At 38.9% G+C, this 16,805-nt stretch overlaps 1 long non-coding RNA gene across 1 annotated transcript; it reads left to right on the forward strand.

The window, feature by feature from the left end:
- Nucleotides 1-2,675: 2,675 nt before the first annotated feature.
- On the forward strand, nt 2,676-12,533 carry LOC310731385. Its single transcript, XR_014535173.1, has 4 exons — nt 2,676-2,759; nt 10,774-10,974; nt 11,155-11,369; nt 11,510-12,533. It is a non-coding gene; the product is annotated as an uncharacterized lncRNA (long non-coding RNA).
- Nucleotides 12,534-16,805: the final 4,272 nt, after the last annotated feature.

Genomic DNA, 16,805 nt, shown 5'->3' on the forward strand with positions numbered 1-16,805 from the left:
TGTTTGCCAACATGCTCACGTTCAAGAAATTCTTTAACCTGAGCATATTTGCCAACATGCTCAGATTAAATAATTTTTTGAACTTAGTCCTTTTTTTTGTCTCAAGTTTGCAAAATTAAAATAAATTTCACTAGCATCCACCCTGGCCTTATAATGTAACAGAACAGCTGCAGAACTAAAATGGATACAGGTGTTTTTTTTTTTCCACCTGTTATGGGAGCAACATGAACACACATTCAGGGAAATATTTTTGTGGAGGGGCCTGTCAACCCTACATTAACCATCTACCACCCTCCTGCCCTGCTTGGGACATTAATTGCTTTGGCTTTGCTTTCTTGCTCCTAATAACTATGCAGTATTCTATCTAGTTTCACTGAGGACATAGAATGTGTGCTCATACAAATCAAAGTTTGAGGCTGCTTGTTAGTCTTAGTTTGAGGGCCTGGATAGTCTGTGACAAAAAAACCTCCTCCTCCTTCTCTCTGTTGGCGTTCAGGGTACACACTTAAAAAAAACTAAAGGTTCCTAAATGATTCTTTGTCATGGTATATAGTTCTTCGATGAACCTTTAACATCCATAGAGTTTTACCATCATGCAAAGGGTTCTTAGTAGTAAAATATGATTCTTTAGACTAAAGAAACATTCTTCACATTAAATTAACAGTTCACTAAATTGGACTGAATAAGTTTAAACAAATCTGATTGTAACTAAAATGTAACATTAAAATGAGCTGGTGGCTTTAACTTGATGTTGGATATGGATATGGCTCCATAGCATATAGGTCTTCAACATGTCCCCCCAAAAATGCTTCTCTTCTTCAGCAATGCCTCCAAAGAGCTTAACGCAATGAAAAAGCTGAAGTCCCTAGAGGGTTTATTGTGGTGCTTTCATTCCCTGCAGTGATCCTGAAGTGTCCCAGCAGTCCACAGTATGGAAAACAGGTAAAGGTAATTTATACAGGCACAAACAAGCACCAGCATCAACATGTATAATAAATACTTCATGATTTTAGACCAAAGCCAAAATTCAATAACTGCTGTAATTACACTGAAAGTGTTTTGGAGTAGGATTTACTTGAAAAATGTTTGGAAACAATTTTCACCCAGAAAATGCTAATAAATGTAAAATATAAAAAAGTAAAAACCTGTCAATAAGAATTAGTAACTTTAATTAGAATTATTTTATGTTTACTTGGGAATTCCCAGTAATATTTTTACTTTTGTTCGTAAATTTTACTTAATTTTGCTTATAAATATGTTATGATTTATTGTTTTTTTTTTTTTTTTTTTTTACAAAAGAGTCCTAGTTATAATTTTTTAGTTATTTTGAGTTATTACTTAATTATTTACTATATTATTTTAGTTATTACTTAAATTATTATTTAAAAAATTACTTAATATAATTTGTAATATATTTCTACTGACAGACATTTTCATTGAGTAGTTATATTTTTATTAAACTCTTGAAAAGCAGACTAAACAAAGGGAATGAAAAAAATTGACACAATCATTAAGATTAAATGCTGTTGGCCAAAAATATGTCCAAAATGTTTATTTTTTTTGTGTGTGTATATAGCATAGGACAACAATTTAATGTGAGATGCTTAACTGTGATCTAACATACAGCACGGTGAGGAAACAAATAAACCTCTGCTTCTGTTTTTCTTTTTTAGCAGCATTGCATTACTTACATTAAACTGCATTACAATGTTTCTGCTAAACTGTACAGTATAGTAAAAACTTTGCTCTAATTTACATTTACAAACCTTTTTAGAACATTCTCACTTGTAGAACAAATGAGCAAATTCAAAAAGTAAGTTTAGGTGTCAAACAAAATGGCCAACTAGCAGACTTACATTAGTAGCTTTCTATGCAAAGAACTAACCTTTTGGAAAAAAAATGTAAGCATTCAGAAGAATGATTTTCTGAAAGACTTTAAATGACTTCAAAATGTAAAGCATTCAGAAGAAAGATTTTCTGAAAGACTTCAAATGTGTTTCTCAGCTTTAGGAGATAGCTTAAATTCAGGGATAAATGAAGCTCATGAGCAGAAGTCATGCATTTGTGAGATTCTTACATTCCAAAAGCACCTCAGTTCCCTTAATGACAATGTCAGCTATGTTGGCATCTTCCTCTCCTGCAGTGCTACTTAGTACAACAATTCTCATTATATGATTGGTGAAGCTATCTTTTTAATCATGTCTCTGCTGACATTCTGTCAAATATACAAATAAGTGCAAAGTGATTACAATACTGTACAGTAAGTTGCATGTTCTCTTTAATTTTATGTGATGTAATAAGTGCCCCACACCGAGATTTGGTCTTAACATTATTATATTTGTTATTACATGAAGAAAGAGGGAAACATTGAGACAGACTAGATCCAGAAGCACTGTGTCTGCAAGACACTTAAACTACCTGCAAAGCTAGTGCTTCATAAATTTATTTTTATATTTTTATCAAAGCATAACTACATTGTTAGTTTATCAATTATATATCAGGATAAATAAATATAAATCTTTAATACATAAATATAATAATAAATAATGGCAACATTAACATAAGTGCAATTTGAATAAACTGGAATAGATCTTTAAGATTTTACATCTTCATTTCTAATGCGTTTTTAAGAGGGATATGTAGGCAGGGCTTTGTGTAAAACCAAAAGTGAAAGAATCAATTTACCATCTGCAGTTAAGAATCAAGGAAGTAAACTTGTAAGAAATTTGAGTAGTGGACTTCTCTAAATATGTTTGAAGGTTGGTCAATCTGTTTTTTTCTCATTTCCACTGTCTGGCTTCTACTTTTACTGCAGGCTTTTTTTTAACACCAGACTAAGCCTCTTTTGCAGCATGTAGACATTTTTGAGGGGGTTTCTATAATACACATGTCTTTTAGGTGACTGTTAACATCTTAAATTCAATCCATGACAATTGATAAGAGAGCAAAAGTAAAATGTAAATATACCTTATCATATTGTGAAATAATACTTTATTATTATTATTATTATTATTATTATTATTATTATTAATAGTTATTATTTAATCAACTATATGAAAAAAAAAACACATCCTATTGGTTTCACAAATTTTGTTCTTCACTACACAGAAGTGCTCTTTAGTACACACATACACCCACACACCTGAAACTGGAGAAAAAAAATTCAATAAATAAAAATAAATAAATATATATATATATATATATATATATATATATATATATATATATATATATATATATATATATATATATAAACTAACATATTTAATTTTGGGAAGATTTTGATACTAAAAAAGTTCAAATAAAAGGCAAATAATTAAATAATGGCTGCTTTTATTATATTCATTAAATATAAATACATACATTTACAAACCTAAATTATTTATTTTAGTAACACAGACAAGAACTACAAAAGGCCATAATCACCAGTGTTGGGCAACATTACTTTTAAAAGTAATGCATTACAATATTAAGTTACTCCCCAAAAAAGTAACTAATTACATTACTTAGTAACTTTTTATGGAAAGTCTTCTTCTTCTTCTTCTTTCGGCTGCTCCCATTAGGGGTCGCCACAGCGGATCATCCGTCTCCATACCACCCTGTCCTCTATATCTGCCTCTTTTACACCAACTACCTGCATGTCTTCCCTCACCACATCCATGAACCTCCTCCTTGGCCTTCCTCTTTTCCTCCTACCTGGTGGCTCCATCTTCAGCATTTTTCTACCAATATAATTCATGTCCCTTCTCTGCACATGTCCAAACCATCTCAATCTCGCCTCCCTCACCTTGTCACCAAAACATCCTACATGTGCTGTCCCTCTAATAAACTCATTTCTAATCTTGTCCATCCTCGTCACTCCCAACGAAAACCTCAACATCTTCAGCTCTGCTACCTCCAGCTCCACCTCCTGTCTTTTACTCAATGCCCCTGTCTCTAATCCATACAACATCGCAGGTCTCACCACAGTCCTATAAACTTTCCCTTTCATTCTTGCAGATACTCTTCTATCACAAATCACTCCTGTCACTCTTTTCCACCCACTCCACCCTGCCTGCACTCTTTTCTTTACTTCCCTAACACACTCTCCATTACTTTGCACTGTTGACCCCAGGTACCTGAACTCCTCCACCTTCTCCACCTCTTCTCCCTGCAACCGCATCACTCCACTGCCCTCCCTCTCATTCACACACATGTACTCTGTCTTACTCCTACTGATTTTCATTCCCCTTCTCTCCAGCGCATATCTCCACCTCTCCAGGCTCTTCTCAACCTGCTCTCTACTCTCACCACAAATCACAATATCATCTGCAAACATCATAGTCCAGGGAGACTCCTGTCTGACCTCGTCCGTCAACCTGTCCATCACCACTGCAAACAGGAAAGGGCTCAGGGCCGATCCTTGATGCAGTCCAACCTTCACCCTGAACCAGTCTGTCGTACCTACTGCACACTTTACTGCCGTCACACTGTCCTCATACATGTCCTGCACCACCCTCACATACTTCTCTGACACACCTGACTTACTCATACAATACCACAACTCCTCTCTCGGCACCCTGTCGTAAGCTTTCTCTAAATCCACAAATACACAATGCAGCTCCTTCTGTCCTTCTCTATACTTCTCCATCAACATCCTCAAAGCAAATAAGGCATCTGTGGTGCTCTTCCTCGGCATGAAACCATACTGTTGCTCACAGATGGTCACCTCTTCTCTCAGCCTGGCTTCCACTACTCTTTCCCATAACTTCATGGTGTGACTGATCAACTTCATTCCCCTGTAGTTACTGCAGGTCTGCACATCTCCCTTATGCTTAAAGATCGGTACCAGCACACTCCTTCTCCATTCCTCAGGCATCCTCTCCCCTTCCAGAATCCTGTTAAACAATCTGGTTAAAAAATCCACTGCCATCTCTCCTAAACATCTCCACGCTTCTACCGGTATGTCATCTGGTCCAACCGACTTTCCATTCTTCATCCTCTTAATCGCTGCTCTCACTTCCTCCTTACTAATCCTATCTACATCCTGCTTCACCAACTCCACATCCTCCAACCTTCTCTTTCTCTGATTTTCCTCATTCATCAGCTGCTCAAAATACTCCCTCCATCTTCTCAACACACTCTCCTCACTAGTCAACACATTTCCCTCTCCATCCTTTATTGCTCTAACTTGCAGTACATCCTTCCCAGCTCGGTCCCTCTGCTTGGCCAATCGGTATAAATCCTTTTCTCCTTCCTTAGTGTCCAACCTCATACAGTTCCTCATATGCCTTTTCCTTGGCTTTCGCCACATCCCTTTTAACCTGCTGCCGCATCTCCTTGTACTCCTGCCTACTTTTCTCATCACTCTGTCGATCCCACTTCTGTTTTGCCAACCTCTTTCCCCTAATGCTCTCCTGCACTTCCTCATTCCACCACCACGTCTCCTTGTCTTGCTTTCTATTTCCAGATGTCACACCAAGTACTTTTCTAGCTGCCTCCCTCATCACTCCTGCAGTAGTTGCCCAATCATCCGGCACCTCTTCACCACCACCAAGCCCCTGTCTGACCTCTTCCCTGAACCTCACACTACACTCTTCCTCCTTCAGTTTCCACCATCTTATTCTTCTTTCAAACCTTACTTTCCTCCTCTTCTTCTTCGCCTCCAAAACCATCCTACAGACCACCATCCGATGCTGTCTAGCTTCACTGTCCCCCGCCAACACCTTACAGTCTCCAATCTCCTTCAGGTTGCATCTCCTACACAGAAGATAATCCACCTGTGTGCACCTTCCTCCACTCTTATACGTCACCCTATGATCCTCCTTCTTCTTAAAATACGTGTTCACCACTGCCATTTCCATCCTTTTAGCAAAATCTACCACCATCTGCCCTTCCACATTCCTCTCCTTAAAACCATACCTACCCATCACCTCCTCATCACCTCTGTTCCCTTCACCTACATGCCCATTAAAGTCTGCCCCAATCACCAATCGTTCTTTCCTAGGTACACCATCTACCACTTCATCTAATTCACTCCAGAATCTTTCTTTCTCCTCCAACTCACAGCCAACTTGTGAAGCATAGGCACTGATGACATTTATCATCATCCCTTCAACTTCCACCTTCACGATCATCACCCTATCAGAAACTCTCTTCACCTCCACTACACTCTTACTGTACGCTTCCTTCAGAATCACCCCTACACCATTTCTCTTCCCATCCACACCATGATAACAGTTTAAACCCACCTCCAATGTTCCTGGCCTTACTCCCTTTCCACTTGGTCTCCTGAACACACAACACATCTACCTTTCTCCTCTCTTACCCGTCATAGTACCAACATTTAAAGTACCAACCCGAACCTCTACTCTCCTACACTGCTCCTTTTCCTGCCGTCTCTGTAGACGCCTTCCTCCTCTCCTTCTCCTCCTTCGGCCAAACAGTAGCCCAATTTCCACCGGTACCCTGTCGGCTAATGATACCTGTGGCGGTCGTTGTTAACCCGGGCCTCGACCGATCCGGTATGAAATTCTCATTTGTGATCCGCATATTTGATTTGGCACATGTTTTACGCTGGATGCCCTTCCTAACGCAACCCTCCCCATTTACCCAGGCTTGGGACCGGCACTAAGAGTACACTGGCTTGTGCCCCCCTAATGGCTGGGAAAGTAATGCGTTATATTTCTTTTGCGTTACTTTTGCGTTACTTGTATCTCTTTCACCCCTTACAGGTGTAACAGGTGTAATATAGATAATTGCCATTAAGAAATGTTATATTAGGGCAAAAGACATTTCTTAAACATTTAAAATGCTTAATAACTTCTTAGAGAACAATAAGATGATCGACTAACTTTTGACCACAAGGCTGAACACTTTTCAGTCGCTCTTCTGTACACTGTTTTGCAATCTGCCTTTGACGTGAGGAATGTAACTATCGTTCATGTATATAAGGTTAAGGGTGTGGGCTGCACACCAGTTATGTGGAGGAAGAACATACTTTTCGCTGTCATCTCGTAAAACAAACAACATTCCGTAAATATGACCTCGTCCTCGTCTACATCATTCTCTGCTTCATCATTAGCTTGAAACATTCTGAACGCTTTTACAAAGTTCGCGCTATTATCAGTGACCGTGGCAGTTTATCTTCCCACAAAGAGCAAATGAGCTGTGAATTTGCTCTCTTTCTCCACTGCGATGGCATCGTACATGTGTCTCCCATGGAAAACTTTTATTCTGAGCAGTCAATAGATCTGCAGTGGTGGAAAGTCATCAAAAGTTTTCTATATTTCTGTCTCCATTTCCATATATGCAACATTGCATAATGTTGCGTATATTCAACATTACACACACACACACACACACACACACACACACACACACACACATCTGTATTGCTGTGCTTTGCATGCAAATTTTATTTTTATTTTTAAGTGGTATTTTTTGCAGTTGACAAGAGCTTTTCACTAACACATAATCTACACTTAACCATTATTCCTTTCTCCTTTTCCTCGACTATTACACTTCCATCGCAGTAATGTAATGCCCTGGTTTGCCATCTCAGATATTAATGTATAAATTTATAAAGTAACACGCTACTTTACTCGTTACTCCAGAAAAGTAATATTATTACGTAACGCATGTTACTTGTAACGCGTTACCCCAAACACTGATAATCAATTTTTATTATTATGTATTTTTGAGTTTTCAACTCAACCATTCATGTAGCAATAGTAAAATGCATAAAACCAAGCAAAAATAGTTAAGCTGTATTTCATGTTACTATCAAACATGAGAATGGGAAAATGTGATATCTAAGCTTTTGACTACAGCTTCTTTGTTGCTCTTTTTAGAATTTTTAGAATTTCAGAAACTGCTGTTCTTCAGAAGGTTATGGGAAAATAACTGAAAAAACCTAAGACAGGAAACGATGCAACTGTAACTCAACTAACCACTTTTTTTTTTTACAACCATGTGTATAGAAACATCACCTCAGTTTCTTTCTTTTTTGGCAGCCACAAGTGGTACCATATGTGGTCTTCTTTAATTGTTGTATGTTCTAAAAACACTTTTCTGCTCACTGCATTTGTAAAGAGTGGTTATAGTAGTTGTAATGGCATTTTAGTCTGGCTGTACTTTTTGCCATTTTATTAGCTATACTCAGTGGTGAATGAAGTTCACCAAGCATCTACTTCAGGAAAAGAGATACAGTAGGTAAAATATTAATCCAATGAAAGGAAAAGTGCTCCCTTTAAATTTTCACTTGAGTAAAAGTACAAAAGTATTTGTCTTCAAATTTACTTAAGTATCCAATACTAATTAATGGCTATAATGTCATTTTTATCACAAGACTCTTGCTTAATCAACTAATTTTACTCTCAGCACACCAGCCTATTAATAGAATGATATTAATGTCGGCTTATTAGCCGGGAATCCTTTCCTGTTAGGGCCAAAGCAGACTCTGGAATGGGGGGAGCTCTGGATTGGGGTAGGGTCTCCACTACCTCGGTAGAGAGACCAGCTGCTACGAACTGTGCCCCCTCAGGGGCCACAGCCACAGCTTCCACAAATCCGGGCAGGGCTGAACCAGGGTTCCACCCGCCTGTGAGAGAAGATCCCTCATGGGAGGAATTTCCAAAGAAGGGCCCTCGATAAGGGACACCAGGTCCGCAAACAACAGCGTGATCGGAGGGAAGGCCTACAGGGCGTAGCCTCGGCCACATCTTTACCATGGCATCCAGCTCTAACGTAATTCAACAGCTCTCAGCGAGAGGAGTTTGTCCTGGGACCACAGGAGGATCTCTTGTGCCAGCTTGTACAAGGGGTGAGACATGAGACTCCCCTGGTGGTTGATATAAGAGACCACCACTGTATGGTCCATGCGGACCAACACATGGTGACCTCTCAGGTCCGGGAGGAAGTGTTTTATCCCCAAAAACATGCCCATCATCTCCAGCCAATTTATGTGCCATGAGAGACGTGGCCCGCTCCACAGACCTTGGGTGGCGCAGCCACTCATGACCGCTCCCCACCCCGTGAGAGAAGCATCCATTGTTAGCATTATGCAACAACAAGGAGTCCCTAAGACAGGGGCCTCAGGATAGAAACGTCAGTTCCTTCCACACATCTAAGGCTCGAAGGGCATGCCGCGAGACCTTGATGGTACGATATGGATATGGTGAGCCACCACTGGAGGGGTCTCATATGGAGGAGGCCGAGTGGAATCACACTGGACGCTGCTGACATGAGACCCAGCAGCCTCTGGAACTGCTTCACAGTGAGTAACTGGCCTTCACTTACTCTCCTGACTGCAGTGAGGATGACTTCAATCTGGGTGGGAGACAACCGTGCAACCTGGTCAAGTCCCACACTACGCCCAGAAAAGTGGTTCTCAGCGCTGGAGAAAGTACACTTTTCCCGGCGTTCAGTCTTAGCCCCAGTTCCTTCATGCAGGCGAGAACATCTAAATGCCAAACTGCTTGGTTCTTCTGTCCCCAAATGGCTGGAGCAGTGCCCTGCAGCCGTGTGGCTACAATGTGGACAATCGACTCCCTCGAGAGCCAATTGAGCATGCTCCACTCCCAGGCAAACAACGCACCGATCATGCGAATCCTTCGCTGTAATGAAACGGGGACACAGAAGAACGCACTTGCGATATTTGGCACTGCTTGCCAGCCATGCTTGGACAGTTTACACACAAAGCGCTTACCTGAACAAGCAGAAGCCATCGTCGCTACCACCGCACAGCCATCTTATAGTTCCTGGTCATCGCGACGTCGCCCACCGATGACGTCACAACTTGCCTATTGGCCAGATTTCACACGTCGTTCAGAGCGCGGACAACGCGGGGGCATTTCCAAAGCGTTGTGACGCAGCTCAAAGTTCCCGAATGGGGAACAACTAGTTAGAAAAATTACAATAAGGCCACAGATGTTGGGTGGCATGTTACAGTCAGGAGTTTCTTTCATTATTTATTACTCTTGAAATGTTCTGCTTGATGTTGAACTGATAATAAACTGTATGGTCATGCTAAGTGGACACCACCACTGACGTCACTTCAGGTCTTGTTAGTTCTGGATCCCACGGGAATCCCTGAAGGCTGAGGTGACGTCACCCAACCCCTGCTTCTTCTTTCTGAGTGTATGAGTGAGGAAACTTCTCTGGGCGGTGGTGTGCACACTCCCGAGTCCCGACCTAGTTCATTGACTATGACATAATATAATAACTGACGCAAATGTGCAAATGAGTCATTTTTTTTGCGTGGATGCCCTGTGCAACCCCTCACAAGATACCACCATGTGCGGTGGCCCATGTCACCTTCTCTTAAATCTGCCAATGCCAAGTGGCAATCAAAACAAGTTTAAAACAGAGCTCCCTGTTTGGTGAGACTATTACTTAAGTCTACAAATATGGAAATACATGAGTAAAGTACAGATACATGAAAAAACTACTAAAGTACAGTAACAAATTACATTTATTTAATTTCTGTCCACCACTGCCTATACTACTCTATAAAAATATAAATAAATAAATAAATAAATAAATAAATAAATAAATAAACAATTTCACAATATCAAGAATGTCATGTGTACAACATTGGGTTATAGTATATAGTATGAAGATTTCCTAATAAAGTGTTTGTCCCTGTGCAAAATAGAATTGTGCAGAATAAATTTCAGTCTTGACAATTTTGGTGTCTAAAACCATCATCTTGCATTGTAAATATGTCTTCAACTCAAAATAGCTTATAATACAGAATTAACACTGATCGTAAACTTTATCTTTTTTTTTCAGAACCAGATGATTTTACATTTTACATAAAAGAAGTTGGGAATGCTTTGGGAGCTCAAATCAACTTTATAGAGCGACAGAAACAACGTCGTCATCTCCGTCAAGTTTATTCAGAGGAAGATTGTGATGTTATTTTTGCTTTTGTGCCTATTGCATCTCGGGCTGGAACAGACATTGAAAATGCTCTTCAGAAGATTACAGAGAGTACAGAGTGATGTCCTTATTATGCATTAATATATAAGTGATCATATTTAAAATAAAATACTACCATTTTGTAACTCTTACAGCATGGTGGTATGGGGTTTAAGGCATCCTGGCAATTCTGTATTAATATTATTAACACAACATAATCTCTTTTACCTCATTTACCTCTCTTTCTTACAGCGAGTAAGCCTATTATCCTTGTGGCATTTCACCACACTTTTGATCCAAATTACATTGCTCCAGACAGCAGATGGTCTGTGAAGAGGGAAGGTGTGTTTGCTGTGGACATCCTGTTTTTTGAAGATGAAGGACTGTTAAGATGCCTACACAATGACATGGTGCTGAAATATACCAATGATTTTCTAACGTCTGTGCGTGCGCCACCAGATATCTTGGTAGGTTTGTAACAGCTAGCAAAGAATCATTATTTACACTATTATTTAATAAATGTTTTCATTATGACACTCAAAACAAGCATTATGCCAAATAAGAGCAGATCTACAATACTACATTAACTTCTCTCCTTCTCTGGCAGCCTGAACCAACAAACATCCAGGAAATGACCTATTGGACTGAGTGTTTTGCTAAATGTTGTTGTTTGCCTTATTGTTTTTAGGTATTTGTGATATTTTTGGGAAATCGGAACCATGCTGAAACTGTAAACTGACTGTAAACCACATGATGAACCAACAAATGTAATATTTTTTCATAATCAAGGTCACAATTACAAACAACAAAAAACAAAACAAAACTAAAGAGTTCATAAGCAAATTAGCATAAATATTCTGCTGGCAACTATTGGCTAATAGCTTTTGGCTCTAGCCAGTGTTTGAGAAGGAATGTTCTACAGCATAGAATAAAAATCTGAGCCTTTATGTACAGCTCACAGTATAGAGTTAGGATGATAATATTAGCGAGAATATGAATTGAATCAGATAAAAAAAAAATAGACCATGCAAATATGAACCTCATAGCAGGCTCTTACCAAGTTTTTTTTTTCCTGCTGTTTCAGCTAGCTAATCAGTTAGCTATCTAGCATTATTAAGTTTAACATAAATAATGTTAAATTAAGTAACATGTGTTAAGTTGCTTGAATATCCAGTATTTATCTCATATTTTCTCATCCCTCTATAAGTAAGTATCTTAAGTAAAGCTGAAGGAATGATAATGAGATCTGTTTCTAAATAAGGAGCACAAATACTTAACAGAAAACTATTATTTTTTGTTTTGTTTTTTCAATTTTCCTTTATAATCCAAAATTTGCTGTTTGTCTAAAAAAATAGGTTTATTGTAATATAATATACTATTTCAATTCAAATTAAATTATATTACCCATTTGACCAGCAGCATTGGCTAGATATTGTATTTATATAGTATATGTTGTATAATATTTAACATCTATATGATATACTAGCTAATATTTGGTTTTAAACTGTTTCTTTACCTTTTGTAAACACTGCACTTTCTTCTAAATTATCATCTTCCATTCTTCTACATCACATTTATGTAGCTTCAGCTATATTCTATGTACAGCAAATGTTTAATTTCTTTTGACAAAATTAAAGTAACACGAGTTTTTTCCCCAAAACTATCAAAGTTTTTGTCTTTAGATTTCAGATTTTATTTTGTTTACAATATTTAATGCACATTAAATATACATTTAATTTTAATTAAATAATACCCCTAAATATATATTTTATTAATGTTTTATATATATATATATATATATATATATATATATATATATATATATATATATATATATATACACAGTGAGGAAAATAAGTATTTAACACCCTGCTATTTTGCAAGTTCTCCCACTTAGAAATCATGGAGGGCTCTGAAATTGTCATCGTAGGTGCATGTCCACTGTGAGAGACATATTCTAAAAAAATAAATCCAAAAATTCACAATATATGATTTTTAAACTATTTATTTGTATGATACAGCTGCAAATACGTATTTAAACACCTGTCTATCAGCTAGAATTCTGACCCTCAAAGACCTGTTAGTCTGCCTTTAAAATGTCCACCTCCACTACATTTATTATCCTAAATTAGATGCACCTGTTTGAGGTCGTTAGCTGCATAAAGACACCTGTCCACCCCATACAATCAGTGAGAATCCAACTACTAACATGGCCAAGACCAAAGAGCTGTCCAAAAACACTAGAGACAAAATTTTACACCTCCACAAGCCTGGAAAGGGCTACGAGGAAATTGCCAAGCAGCTTGGTGAAAAAAGGTCCACTGTTGGAGCAATCATTAGAAAATGAAAGAAGCTAAACATGACTGTCAATCTCCCTCGGACTGGGGCTCCATGCAAGATCTCACCTCGTGGGGTCTCAATGATCCTAAGGAAGGTGAGAAATCAGCCTACACGGGAGGAGCTGGTCAATGACCTGAAAAGAGCTGGGACCACCGTTTCCAAGCTTACTGTTGGTAATACACTAAGACGTCATGGTTTGAAATCATGCATGGCACGGAAGGTTCCCCTGCTTAAACCAGCACAACAAACATGCGGGTGATCCGCTGTGGCGACCCCTAATGGGAGAAGCCAAAAGAAAGGTTAATCACATGTTAATATGATAAAACCCTACAACTACTGCTTGTAGGTGAATCAGAGATTGGTATATTAAAATGCACATTTATTTTAACAGCTTTAAAAAGGTTCAAAAGTAGCTGTATCTGAACAAATTGAATTAACAAGACAAACCACTAGCTAAGTACAACAAGGAATGCTTAAGGGTTTTTAGAGATAACCTTTGAATATAGTACCTGTTTTAAGGACAACGGGTGTGTTAAATAAGGCCTATTTGTATTTGTTTTCAATATATGGCCCTAGTGTGTGTAATCAGATGTGGAAAGTAGTTTTTTTGTATTTTTACAGCAGTTTTTTACATTTGTAATTTTAATTTTACTTAAGTATTTTTTTTTAAGTATGGTACTTCACTACATTCTAAATCATATCCTTTTTGTAGTAAAAAAAGAAAAAAAATAATAATGCGAGGGGAAAAAAAAACGCACCTGGGAACTACTGAACGTCCACACTGGTTCACAGAGTGGCCCAGAAGTTCTAATTTGTCATTTCTAATTTATGTTCCCGGTTTTGTAAGATTCTAAACCTAGCCAGTATGAAGCTGTTTTGGTTAACATAAAATATAAATTATATTAGTTACTCACCCTGATGTTTATCCACTAAAACAGTATTTCCAAAAATCTATCTTTGAAACAGCATTGAGCTTCAGAAAGGATGTAAAATCACCTAGCGGCAATAAAACTAGTAATGTATAAACATTTGGAAAGGATTGGAACTGCTTTCTGTATGGAATCAATCCAAATTTTTATGATATAATTATTATACTAATAATATTTAGATTGTTGTAATAATACATTGTTTCAGTCTGTTTATTTTAATGGATTGGAGAAACTGATAAAACTTTTGTAACCCCTGTTCTCTGATAACAGGAGTGAGGTACCTCACTATGGGAATCACCTCAGGCGTGTCCAATCCTGGAAGCAGCAATTTCACCATGTCTGTTTGTTGACAGACCTATCACGACAGTGATGCAGGAGTCCCGCCTCCCTATGTACACTGCTGCTGACGGTCCATACCTCATTCTCAGCATATCTCTTCTCTGTGCTATTGCAAGGAGGGAAGTGTGGTGAGATGCCTCACTCCTGTTACCAGAGAACCAGGGTTACCAAAGTAACCAAAAGTTCTCCCTTTTAAACATTTGTTTGGTATCTTACTATGATATATAGACAACACCTGTATTGCTGTCCAATGTTGGGCAATTTTACTGAGCCAACAATTTTACTGAGGCTCTGTAACATCCAGCATATAAAATCTAACAAAAATGTGTGGCAAAGCCTAACTTGCTGCCACACAAATGTCTTGAATTGAAACGTTCTTATACAATGACCACCCCTTAGTTACTATAAGCCCTCAGGCCCTATAGAAAACTAAAATGCATGCTATTGTAAACTAATATACTAGCTTCCACTAACCAATGGTACAGGTGGTGGGGGTAAAACCAGCCCATGAAACATATAGCTGATTAATCCTCAATCCCTTCGTCCTGTCCATGTAGTTATGCAACGCACAAATAACTTTCCAATGAGGAAAATAGTGGCGGATGAAAAGCCAGTAACTCTACCTGTCCACAGGTGAAAGCTGACTCACTTACTTTTGAGACAAAGGCTAGATTAGTCTTGAGAATTCCATAAATTCCATAGCTGCATAGCTGCAAAAAGGATTTATGATTTAACTTTAAATCAATATTATCTATCAGCTCAAAAGGAGGCTAAGAGAGTGTGCTAAGGACCACAGACAGATCATACTGCAGAATCAGCAGATTTGAAACCCTATTCAGATGCTGCACAGCCCTCATAAACCTGCACACAACCGGGTGTTGACCTATGTAGTAATATAAACAAGATAAACCTTAACGGTCGAGAAGGCTCTGTTCTTATATAAAAAATCTTGCAGAAAACATAACACCTCTGCCACTGAACAGTGAAAAGGGACAATTTGCCTTTGTGCGCACCATGGCTCTTATGATTTCCATCATATGCAAAACACATAAAAGCTGCTCTTGCATTTTGGATTGTTTCAATCACCTTCAGAGGCAAACCTGTAACACCAGGCCCAGAGAGCTACTTTGTCCAGTGCCGAGTAAAAAAAGAGGAGACCCCTGTGCAACGGGAGAAGCCTGGGTTAAATTTTTCTTTCACTATTCTACCTTCGCAAACACTGCACCCCAATCTGTGAGTGATGACATCCATCGTTCTCCGAGAAACAGCTCCCAGTGGGGTCCCTGATTTGAGAAAAGTGTGATTTCTCCAGCGCAAGCAAAATTATGCCAAAAATGGACCAGCACCCTATTACCTACGAGACCTCAGCACACCTCGCACTGCACCATGCTGTCTGAGATCCTTGGGCACTGCTCGACTGGTACCACCTTTCTTTAGAATAAGAGGTAAATATACTGTACATCAAGGTTCTTCTCTATTCTGGCATGAACTTCCCCTAGATGTCCGAACAGCGGAGTCCCTGGCAAGTGATGGGTGAAGACCTTCCTCTTCATGAAACACAAACACTTTCCAAGTTTGCTTTGTTTAAATAAATAAAAAACACTTAACAGAGTTGTAGGCTGATTTATCTTAATGTTTGTAATCTAGTGTTCCAGTGTAGATTTATTCATTGCTAGAGACTCAAAGCACTTTTGTCCGTGCTCTGGACAAGGGGCGTCTGCTACATGGTGCAAATGTAAATGTTAATGATGACATTACCACCTTGTGGTTGAGGTGGTGCTTCAGACATAAGCACTGTGCTGCTACCCAACACTAAAACTCTCTCTGTCAGGATCTACCGGGCATGCGGTGTGCACTTCCGGTTTCACGGCACGCACTTCTTCCCCACGCCTCCCCGAATTTAAGGATACATGAGATTTTAGCTCTGGGCCAAATTATTTTCCTGGCTCCTTAGCCCCTGTAATGAGTCTTGTCACTCTGCCTGCTCTGGATACCTGCTCCTGCTCCTGAGGACCCCTGTTTTGCTCTGCTTCTGGTTTGAACTCTGGACTGTTTATGGTTTATGTTTTGCTCTCCCCTCTATTGCTCAGTTTGCTGGTTTATGGATTTTTTAGACTGTTTCCGTTTTTGGTTTTGGTTCTCTCCCTGCATTACCCTGTTCACCTATGTTAAGACCCTGGACTGTTTTTTGGACTTTGTTTTTGCCTTTGCCCAATTAAAGCCTGTATTTTCCGTACTCCCTCTCCCACTTTCCGCCCGCTCTTCCGACCTGCCAAAATGACCTCTATTACTGTC

The sequence above is a fragment of the Silurus aristotelis genome (assembly GCF_946808225.1).
Source record: "Silurus aristotelis genome assembly, chromosome: 9".
Lineage (NCBI taxonomy): Eukaryota > Metazoa > Chordata > Actinopteri > Siluriformes > Siluridae > Silurus > Silurus aristotelis.